The sequence below is a fragment of the Gracilinanus agilis genome, chromosome 2, assembly GCF_016433145.1.
Source record: "Gracilinanus agilis isolate LMUSP501 chromosome 2, AgileGrace, whole genome shotgun sequence".
Lineage (NCBI taxonomy): Eukaryota > Metazoa > Chordata > Mammalia > Didelphimorphia > Didelphidae > Gracilinanus > Gracilinanus agilis.
Genome location: NC_058131.1, coordinates 27,332,333 through 27,342,528, shown reverse-complemented (window position 1 = coordinate 27,342,528; position 10,196 = coordinate 27,332,333).

The following is a 10,196-nucleotide window of genomic DNA, read 5'->3' as shown; positions in this document are numbered from 1 at the left end:
GAAGAAGAAGAAGAAGAAGAAGAAGAAGAAGAAGAAGAAGAAGAAAGTGTTCATTGAATTGAATTTAAGATTTAGGAGGAATTTATCTTGTTCTATGTACCTCTAGAGGGGAAGAGTCAAGAACAGAGACTAGAAGCAGAAGAGAGGTCAACTAAGGGGCCATGTATAATAGTTATCCAAAAGGGGAATTGCTATCCTTAGCAAATCCTACATTCTGTCTCAGCTGGCTAACTTCCTAGGGCCCCTACCTTGGCACAGGGGGCATTTCCTTCCTTCCTGGAATGCACTCCCTCTCACCTCCACTCCAGAGAATCCATCACTATCTTGAAAGCTCAACTCAAATGCCTCCTTTTCCAGGGAAATTGTTTTCAATCTCCTTTGTACATATTCTGTATTTCTTTTTCTGTGAAGATGGAGTTTCCATCCAATAGCATACAAGTTCCTAGAAACCAAGGATTGCTTAGCTTTGGCCTATGAATCCTCAGCACCTAGCATAGTGTCTAGCATGTAGTAGGCATATAATAAATGCTTGTTGAATGAATGAATATGCTTCCCAAGGAGACAGTGTGCCCCCTATCATTTGGGCTCTTCAGACAAAGACCAGATAGTTATTTATCAGGAATGCAAGAAGGGGCAGGTTGGTGGTTCAGTAGATAGAGCACAAGCCCTGGAGTCTGGAAGACCTGGGTTCAAATCTGACCTCAGACACTTCCTAACTATGTGACCCTGGGCAAGTCAGTTTACTCCATTTACCTACCCCTTACCCTTCAGACTTAGAGTTGTCACTAGGACAGAAACTAAAGGCTTAAAAAAAACCCTCACCTTCCACCTTAGAATCAATACTATGTATTGGTTCCAAACAGAAGAGTGGTAAGGGCTAAGCAATGGGGGTTAAGTGACTTGCCCAGGGTCATCCAGCTAGGAAGTATATGAGGCCACGTTTGAACCCAAGATCTCCTATCTCTAGGCCTGGCTCTCAATCCACTGAGCTACCCAGCTGCCCCCATCAAGAGGTTTAAAAAAAATAAATGTTGGAGAAGGCATTCTTGTTCAGTACAGGGGAGTCTCTGAGGTCCCTTTCAGGTCTGAGATTCTACATCCCACCCTGGCTTACTCGTCCATTCACACAGAAGGTGCAGAGATCCCAACCCCCTCCAGAGGGTGCTGCCAATCCATTCCACTTCTCCAGTTTATACACTTCGACAGGGAAGTGGGCCAAGAAATCTGGTTGGAGTGGGTGAAAGGGGAGGGGGCGGGAGGGAAGGAAGCTGTAGCCTCTGGAGACTTTGGGGCCCATAGAGAGGAAGGCTGGCTGGAGGAAGTCAAAGAGGAGGCTAGTATCGATTGCCCCAGAATCCTTTTTGGTGCTTGAGCTGAAATGTGGGGAGAAAGGAGACTGAAAGCCTGCTGGGTGAGAGGCCATTGTAGAATCTGGGAGGAAACATTTGAATGGGAAGGAACTTCAGAGAGTATCTGGGGAGGGAAAGATGGGACAGGAGAAAGCCTGGCCTTACCCATCTGGATAATGAGGGGGTTGGATCGGCATAGATTTAGAGCTAGAAAGGCCCTTCGAGGTCACCTAGTCCAACTCCCTCGTTTTATAGCTGAGGCTATGGAGAAAGCACCCACCTGCCCTGCCACCTCCCAAGACGCCCAGAAGCATCATCAGCCAGACTTCCTCTGCCGCTTCTAGGTCAGCCCCCACATCATCCCTGCAGAGAAGGGCTGAGGCATCTCACCCTGCTGCTACCCACAGGTCCGGGCAGGCATGGCCAGCTTAGCCGAAACAGTCAGGCTTTCCCCTGAACATGGTTCCCTCCCCAGATGCTGTCTAAAGCTCCTTTCCATTCAAATGTTTTCTCCCAGATTCTCCATTGGCCTCTCACCCAGAAGGCTTCAAGTCTCCCATCTCATCAGGAGGCAGTAAGTGCCAGGCAAGTCAAACCACCACCACCACCTCCTCCACTTGGAACCAATGGAGATAGCCCTTCAGAGGCCTGGTCCTGCTTCCAGCCATCATCCAAGAAACAAGCACCATGGAGATGTCAGCTGGCAACTGCTTCTGTGAACGCCGTAGCTGCCGAAGATCATCCCTAAAGTCCTTGGCACCATCGCAAACTGACACAATTTCCTCAGCCGAAATGGCATGGAGCAAGTAGGTGGCTCAGTTCCAGAGATGGGAAGTCCTGGTTTCAAATCTGACCTCAGACACTTCCTACCTGTATGTCCTTGGGCAAGTCACTTGACCCCCAATTGCCTGACCTTTACTGTTCTTCTGCCTTGGAACCAATATACAGTATTGATTCTAAGATGGAAGATGATTTTTTTTTTACCCTTAACTTCTGTCTATTGGTTCATAGGTAGAAGATTGGTAAGGGTGGGCAATGGGGGTCAAGTGACTTGCCCAGGGTCACACAGCTGGGAAGTGTCTGAGGCTGGATTTGAACCTAGGACCCGTCTCTAGGCCTGGCTCTCAATCCACTGAGCTACCCAGCTGCCCCCGGAAGATGATTTTTTTTTTAATAATACAATATCATGCATTACCACTATACCCTAAGGAGATCCCCAGAGCAGGAACTGTTTCTTCTATTTGCCTCCCTATCAGCACAGTGTTTTGCATACAGTAAACATTTAATAAATGTTCATCCAGGGCAGCTGGGTAGCTCAGTGGAGTGAGAGTCAGGCCTAGAGACAGGAGGTCCTAGGTTCAAACCCGGCCTCAGCCACTTCCCAGCTGTGTGACCCTGGGCAAGTCACTTGACCCCCATGGCCCACCCTTACCAATCTTCCACCTATGAGACAATACACCAAAGTACAAGGGTTAAAAAAAAAAAAAAACAATAAATGTTCATCCATTGAGTTAGTCAATCAAGGAGATAAAATATGACTTGTCTGGGTTTTGAATTCAGAACTTCTGTCTCCCAATCCTTTTCTACTCCATTTAGATGACGATATCTCAAAGTTCTCTTCCAATGACAAAACCCTATTAGCTGAATGCATTCCTCTACTGCCAACCCTTTGGCTTTAGAGTGAGTCCCAAATCCCCAAGACATCCACTCAAGTGATGGAGGGATTCCCACACAGTCTTAACCCCCTCAGACTCCCTCTCCTCCCCCCCCCCATTCCAGAGTTGACTAGAGCAGTGATGGGCAAACTTTTTAAAGAGGGGGCCAAAGGAAAGGAAATGCTCCTCTGTCAGTCTGTTTCTAAGGCAACTCTTTTGAAGTTTCATTGTATTGTATCCTACTCGTTGTATTCATCAGATTAGGAATAATGTCGCCTGGTGGGATAGAACATTTCAGGGGACCTCATCTGGTCCAAAGGCCATAGTTTGCCCATCACTGGACTAGAGTGTTTCAGCAGAGAGCTAGAGCCTTCCCATGTAAAGAAGAGCTGGTATTCCCACTCTTCTCCTCTGGAGAAGCTTTGGTCTGTTCAAGGAAAAGAAACAACTCAGAGGACTTACCAACCAGTATGTGGCTCCAGATCTGAGATGGTATAATGGAAAGATCATGGGAACTAAAGGCAGAAGACAAGGATTCAAATTCTCTCTCTGACATTTTTTTATTTGTGTGACCTTATTGTATTTGGTCTCACAAAGCCTGAGACTAGGATCATAGATCTGGAAATGGAAAAAGTCATCTAGTTTAACCTTGCCCCCAATTGTACAAATGAGAAAACTGAGGCATAGGAAAGTTACGTGACTCCCTCAAGGACACACAACTATAAGCACCAAAGATAGAATTTGAACCCACGTCCTCTGACTTAGAACAAGAACTCTTTCCACTCTTCCCTACTGGTTTCAGTGGCTCCATTTATAAAAAGAAAGGAGTTGAGGGGTGATTTCTAGGTCCCTTTCAGATCTAAATCCTCTAACACCATGTAGATGGGAAAATCCCAAGACTTCCTACCATTCCCCAGTTGGGAGTGTTTCTAAAAAGCTTTATAATTGAGAAAAAAAAGATGGCCCATAGATGTTTCAGATATCATTTTAAGGTAGAAATAAGACAGCAGGATGATCTGTGTCTCCTTGGGAAAATGACTTCACCTCCCTGAGAGATTCAATCTCTGTGTCTCTAGAAATGAAGCTAACAGTGCACCCCTGCAAGGTATCACGAGAATCCAATGAGATATGCAAAATCACAGGGCTAAAGAAATGTAAGCTCAGGCCCCAGGGACCCCAGGGCCAGGGTGTATGCTTGTCAGGACAACCGGCATGTGAAAAAGATCTGAAGGGTCTTAATGGACTGCAAGTTCAATATGCTTCAGCAGTGTAATATGGTAGCCAAAAAATACAAAGCAACTTCAGGCTATAGAGCCAGCTATCCCAGTGGATAGAACACTGGACCTGGAGTTGGGAAGACCTGTGTTCAAATCCCCTCATAGACATGCATTAGCTGTGTGACCCTAAGTAGATCATTTGGTCTCTCTCTAGCTTAGGTTCCTCATCTGTAAAATGGGGGTGATAATAAATAGCACCTACCCTGAGGGCTGCTCTGAGGACAAAATGAGATATTTGTGAAGTGCTTTATAAATGCAAACTATTGTTATTCTATTAAGAAAAGTGTGTCATCTAGGTCTTGGCAAGTAATAGTAAGGCTATATTCTACTCCGATCAGACTATATCTGGAATATTCTGTTCTGTTCTGGACAACCCAATCTATGAAGGACATTGCAAAGTTGAGAAACATCCAGAGAAAAGCAATTAGATGACAACAGGCCTTCAGGCCAGGCCCTGGGAAGATTATCGCCTTCTCTTCTAAAGTTGTTGTTGTTTAGTCATTTCAGTCATATCTGACTCTTCATGACCCATTTAGGACTTTCTTGGCAAAGATACTGGAGTGGTTTGTTATATCCTTCTCCAGATCATTTTACAGATGAGGAAATTGAGGCAAACAGGGTGAAGTGACTTGCCCAAGGTCTCACAGCTAGTAAGTGTCTAAGTCCAGATTTGAATTCAGGAAGAGGAGACTTTTTGACAGTTAAGATTAAAATTAATATACAATAACTCCAAGTATTATATTTTATAAGATTTATTAATTAATCACTTCAGGTAGAGGAAAGTAATAGCCTGAGTAAAGAGCAGTTTCCAAGACCTCGAAAGCAGGAGAAGAGAGCTAGGCTGGAGTTACAGAAACTTTTATCTACAAAACGTAAGGATGAAACATGGGGACGAAAGAGGAATTCTGGGAAATGAAGTCCAGGGGTACAAAATTCTAATTGCACATGACACCAGACTAATCACTCTTGGGATGGAAGGAGTTAAATCTCTAGAACTGCTCCTGTCTTCTAGTAAAGACACAGTGATCACACTCTGCAAAATTTCTCCTTGCTTTAAATGTTCCAAGGCTAGAAAACTTTTTAAAAGCCACAAGGGACATATTCACTGTTTGCCAACCAAAAGCAAATAGTCCTTGCAGTTTCTTCAGGGAAATATCTTAACACTTTGTAAGGAAATAGCCGGTAATAGTTATTTGCATTTTATTTAACATGTAAAAAACTAATTACCTGTTATCTGCTTCTTACTTTCTATTATTACAGCAGTTGGACTGGGTGGGGTGGGTGAGTGGAACAGCTTGCTACCACCATAAGTGAAAGAATGAGTAAGTGAATGAATGAAAAAGCATTTACTGTTTACTTCACGCCAGATCCTATGCAAAGTTCTGGGAATACAAATACAAAAAAGCAGCAGTCCCTTCCCACAATGAGGGAACATTCTAAAAAGAAGTTACAAAAAATGGGAGTGGGTTTGCCAGGAGTGGATGTTCTGACCCAAGAAGTCACAAGGATGGTGAATGGAAACAAAGGGCAGTCAATTGGCATGCTCTTTCAAAAACCATGGCAAAGCTTTTCTTCCTTTCTTAGTTAAACTTTTTGAAAAAAAACCATCTACACTGGTGCCTCTACTTCCTTTCCTCTAACTCTCCTCTAAACCCTCTGACAATAGGGCTTCTGATCTCTATTTGCCCAACTGAATGGCCTTTTCTCAGTATTCCTTCTTGTTGGCCTTTCCAAAACCTTTGGCCCTTCCTATCATGCTCTTCTCCTGAATATTCTCTCCACTCTAGGTCCTCATGACCCTACTCTCTGCTGGTTCCCCTCCTCTCTATCTAAATCAGTAGGTCCCAAACTTTTTTGGCCTACAGCCCCCTTTCCAGAAAAAATATTACTTAGCCCCCTGGAAATTAATTTTTAAAAGATGTTAATAGCAATTAATAGGAAAGATCAATGCACCTGTGGCCATCACCGCTACCCTGGATCACTGCAGCACCCACCAGGGGGCAGTAGCACCCACTTTGGGAATCACTGGTTTAGAGCTTGTAAGTGCCTCCTTGCTTAAAGGTTGTCTCCTTCATTAGAATAGAAGCTCCTTGATGCCAGGATCTGTTTTCCCTTTTATTGTTTGTTTGTTTTGTACTGTCTCAGAAACAAAGACAACAGCCTTCAGATCAGTGGTGCTTAGCATGATTCCTGGCACATTTTTGTTGTTCAGTCATTTCAATCTTGGCCTACTCTTTCTGCCCCTTTTGGGGTTTTCTTGGTAGAGATCCTAGAGTGGTTTGCCATTTCCTTGTCCAGCTCATTTTACAGATGAGGAAACTGAGGTAAATAGGATAGAGTGACTTCCCCAGGGACACATAGCCAGGAAGTATCTGAGGCCAGATTCGAACTCAAGGAAATGAGTCTTCCTAACTTCAGGCCTAGCACTGTGCTACCTAACCAGTCCCTCTTGGAACAGAACAATTCCTTCATAAATATGTGTTGTCAGAAGACAAGGGAAGGGTAGAGAAGACTCGAGAGCAGGGTTGCTTAAGAGGGGGCCCTGAGTGTCTCAGAGAATCGGTCAGGAACAGTTATGCCTCTGGAGGACTTTAAGGGGAAGAAAGAGAGGCATGACCTCTGGACCAGTGCCCTGTAGCAAAGCTCCATTTGCCCCAGGCTGGTTCCAGCTTTGGGCTGCTGGAGGGGTCCTTGTTACAGGCATGACTTCTGAGGTCTCTTCCAACTCAGAGACCTTTCTGTTTGCCAAAAAGCTAGAGTAGGGGCTGTCTAACCTTAGGGGGGGAGAGCAGGGCAACAGTGCCCACCTGCCACCCACAGGCTCCCTCTCAAAAGGAGGAATTCTCCAGCCAGATGGTGCTGTTGTCAGTAAAGAGGAAATCTAAAGGGAGGGGAACGTGAGCCTGGGAGGGAAGGGGGAGGTGGGCTGGGACAGGCGGGGCAGAGGAATTCCTGGAAGGAAGCTCGCACCTCAGGAATCTAATAACTAAACATGACTGCCTGGTGCATGCTGCGGGGGGCTGGGGGAGCTGGTCTCCTCCCTGCTTCCAGGCATGATCCCACGATCCCAGGGATGCAGGCTGCCCACTTCTTCCTCCTCCCTAGGCTCTCGCCTTTGTCACTGACCTCCTCCCTCCAATCTGGATTGAAACTCCCTTGTCCTGTGCTTCAGCCACCCCCTTGGGGCCTGTCCCTTCCGGGGTGACGACTCGATGGTTTGTTCACTAATGGGAGGATGGGAACATCTCTCCTCACCCCTGAGGCATCCCATGAGACCTTCTGGGGACAGTGACCCCATGGCTGAGGCATCAGGGGCCGTAGAGTTGTCCTGAGAGATGATCTAGGATGGGTGCCGGCCACAATAGTGGGAGAAGGATGGAAAGGCCAGTCGGGGCCAGGTTATGAAAGGACTTGAATCTGTACCAAGCCAAGAAATTTGGACGTGATGTGATGGGACGATCATGGGATTTTTCCAAAGTCTCGTTTCCAGCGTAGGGCAGGAGGACTTAGAAACGAGGCTCCCAGGGAAGCCATGAAGACAGTGGCCAAGTTCTGATGAACATTCTTGGAGAGGAGCGAAAGAAGGGCTCACTCTCTCCTTTCTGTTCCCCCCCTTGTTCGAGGAAAAAACAGGAAGCCAAGAGCTGGAGTGAAGAGGTCTGGCCTGCCAGGAGATGGTGAGGTCAGTTGGGTGAGGGGCCCTGAGCTGCCTGAGTGGGTAGCGATGAGGTCAGGTCAGAGAAGACGGAAATAACCATGAATGAGGTGGAAGGACGGTCAAAGGTTGGAAGAAGGGGAAAGTGACTCCAGAAGTCATCTTGGTCATCCCTCTGCCCCTGGCCTAAAGCCTTTGGACAGTCCAGTCTTCTCTAACTGGCAGTTACTATCTCAGGGCATAAATCTGACATAAAACTGACCCATAGTTTAAGAATTCCTAGCCTAGACTTTTCTCCTGTATCTTCCCAGGAGGCCCTGAGGACAGGGTCTGTGTCTCCCCTCAGGAGACCAGGTGCCCCCTGAAGGCAGAGGCTATGCCAAATCCACTCCCACCCCCAATTAGATCAGGAATTCCAAGATGGTAGTTCTTGGCCATCCCATTACATCAGAAACTCCAGGATGACAAGAATCAAATCAATCCCCTACACCAGTGATTCCCAAAGTGGGCACCACTGCCCCCTGGTGGGTGCTGCAGCCCTCCAGGGAGGCGGTGATGGCCACAGGTAACTTTTAACTTTTAACTTTTTTTGTATTACATTCTATTCTGACATTGAACTTTCTCACAATTTCAAAGTTCAATGTTTCTAATTTATACCTTTCTTTACTATATTTTACAAAAAAGGTAGAAACATTAATACATTTCTCTTTCCTATTAATTGCTATTAAAATATTTTTAAATAATTTCCAAAGCACTAAGTAATATTTTTTCTGGAAAGGGGGTGGTAGGCCAAAAAAGTTTGGGCACCACTGCCCCACACAATCAGCCCAGGGACTCCCAGGCTGGGCAGGCCCTTCACTTTTCTTCAAGAAGACAGGCTAGACTCAGCCAGCACAGGAGAAGGGGAGCCGGGGCCTTAGAGACTGAGTGGATGAACCGGCCCCTTCCCCATCTCTAGATCTGAGGCTGCCAGCTCTCCCCAACTCTTACCTCTTCCTCTCAAGGGGTAGCAAGCTCAGAGCAGCCCTGGGACATTGGGAGTGGGGCCTGCAGGAAGAAGGGGGGGATGTACCTCTCTCTCTCTTCCCCAGTCCTTTCTCCCAAGCCCCTCCCTGTCATCTGAGGCTACATACATCTCCCGCTTGGTTTTTGCCTGTCAGAGGCCTGAAGTCTCTCAGCCAGGTTTCCCAGCTGCCCTGGAGCATCCCTCAATGGGGCTAGTTTGGGGCCCCAGGGCTGCAGGCAGCCCCCCTTCCTAGAGGTGGGGGAAGGGAGGGGAGGAAAGCCTGTGGGGTGTGATCAGCATGTTGTTAATGCTTTCCAGACCACCAAAGGCCACCGCGTCTGGGAAGTCTGACAAGGAGAGAGTGGTTATAATTTACTGGCAGGGGGAAAGAAAGGAGGGAGAAAGAGAGGGGGGAACAGAAGAAAGAAAGAGAGAGAGAGAGAGAGAGAGAGAGAGAGAGAGAGAGAGAGACTCAGATATACCTGGGCCCAGCCCTACTGGTTTCCATTCCTAGACAGATAAAATATGCACATGGGCCTGATTTCCAACCACCCTAGCAAGAGGAGGGTGGCAGCTTAACAAATAAACAGTGAGAAATAAGGGGCATAAAGTCATAGGTTTAGAGCAGGATGGAACCTTAGAGGATCTTAAGTCTGTACTCTTCATTTTACAGATGAGGAAACTGAGGACCACAAAGTTAGGTGACTTGCCCAAGATTAAGCATGTAGTAAACATTTAAAACAGGATCTGAACCTAGGTCCTCCAACTCCAGAGTCAGAGATCTTTCCAATAAATGCCAGTTAGGTTATTTAAAGACAACTGTGGAATCTTGAATGCCAAGTGGAAGCTTTTGGACTCAGGGCTGGAAGCAGTGGGGAGCCATAGAAAGCTTTGGAGCAGGAATGAGCATTTTGATCCAGTCATTAAACAAAGGCAAGACACTCAGAGAATCAGAAACTGAGACAGAGAGACAGAGATGGGGCCAGGGGATTGGGGAGTAGGGGAGAAGAGAAAGTGAAAAAGAGAGAGGGGGGAAGGGAGGGAGGAGAGAGAGAGATGGAGACATAGAAAAACAGACAAGATAGATAGATGAAAGAGAGAGAAAGAAAGAAGAGAGAAGAAAGAAGAAAGAGAGAAAGAAAGAAGAAAGAGAGAAAGGAAAAAGAAAGAAAGAAAGAAAGAAAGAAAGAAAGAAAGAAAGAAAGAAAGAAAGAAAGAAAGAAAGAAAGAAAGAAAGAAAGAAAGAAAGAAAGA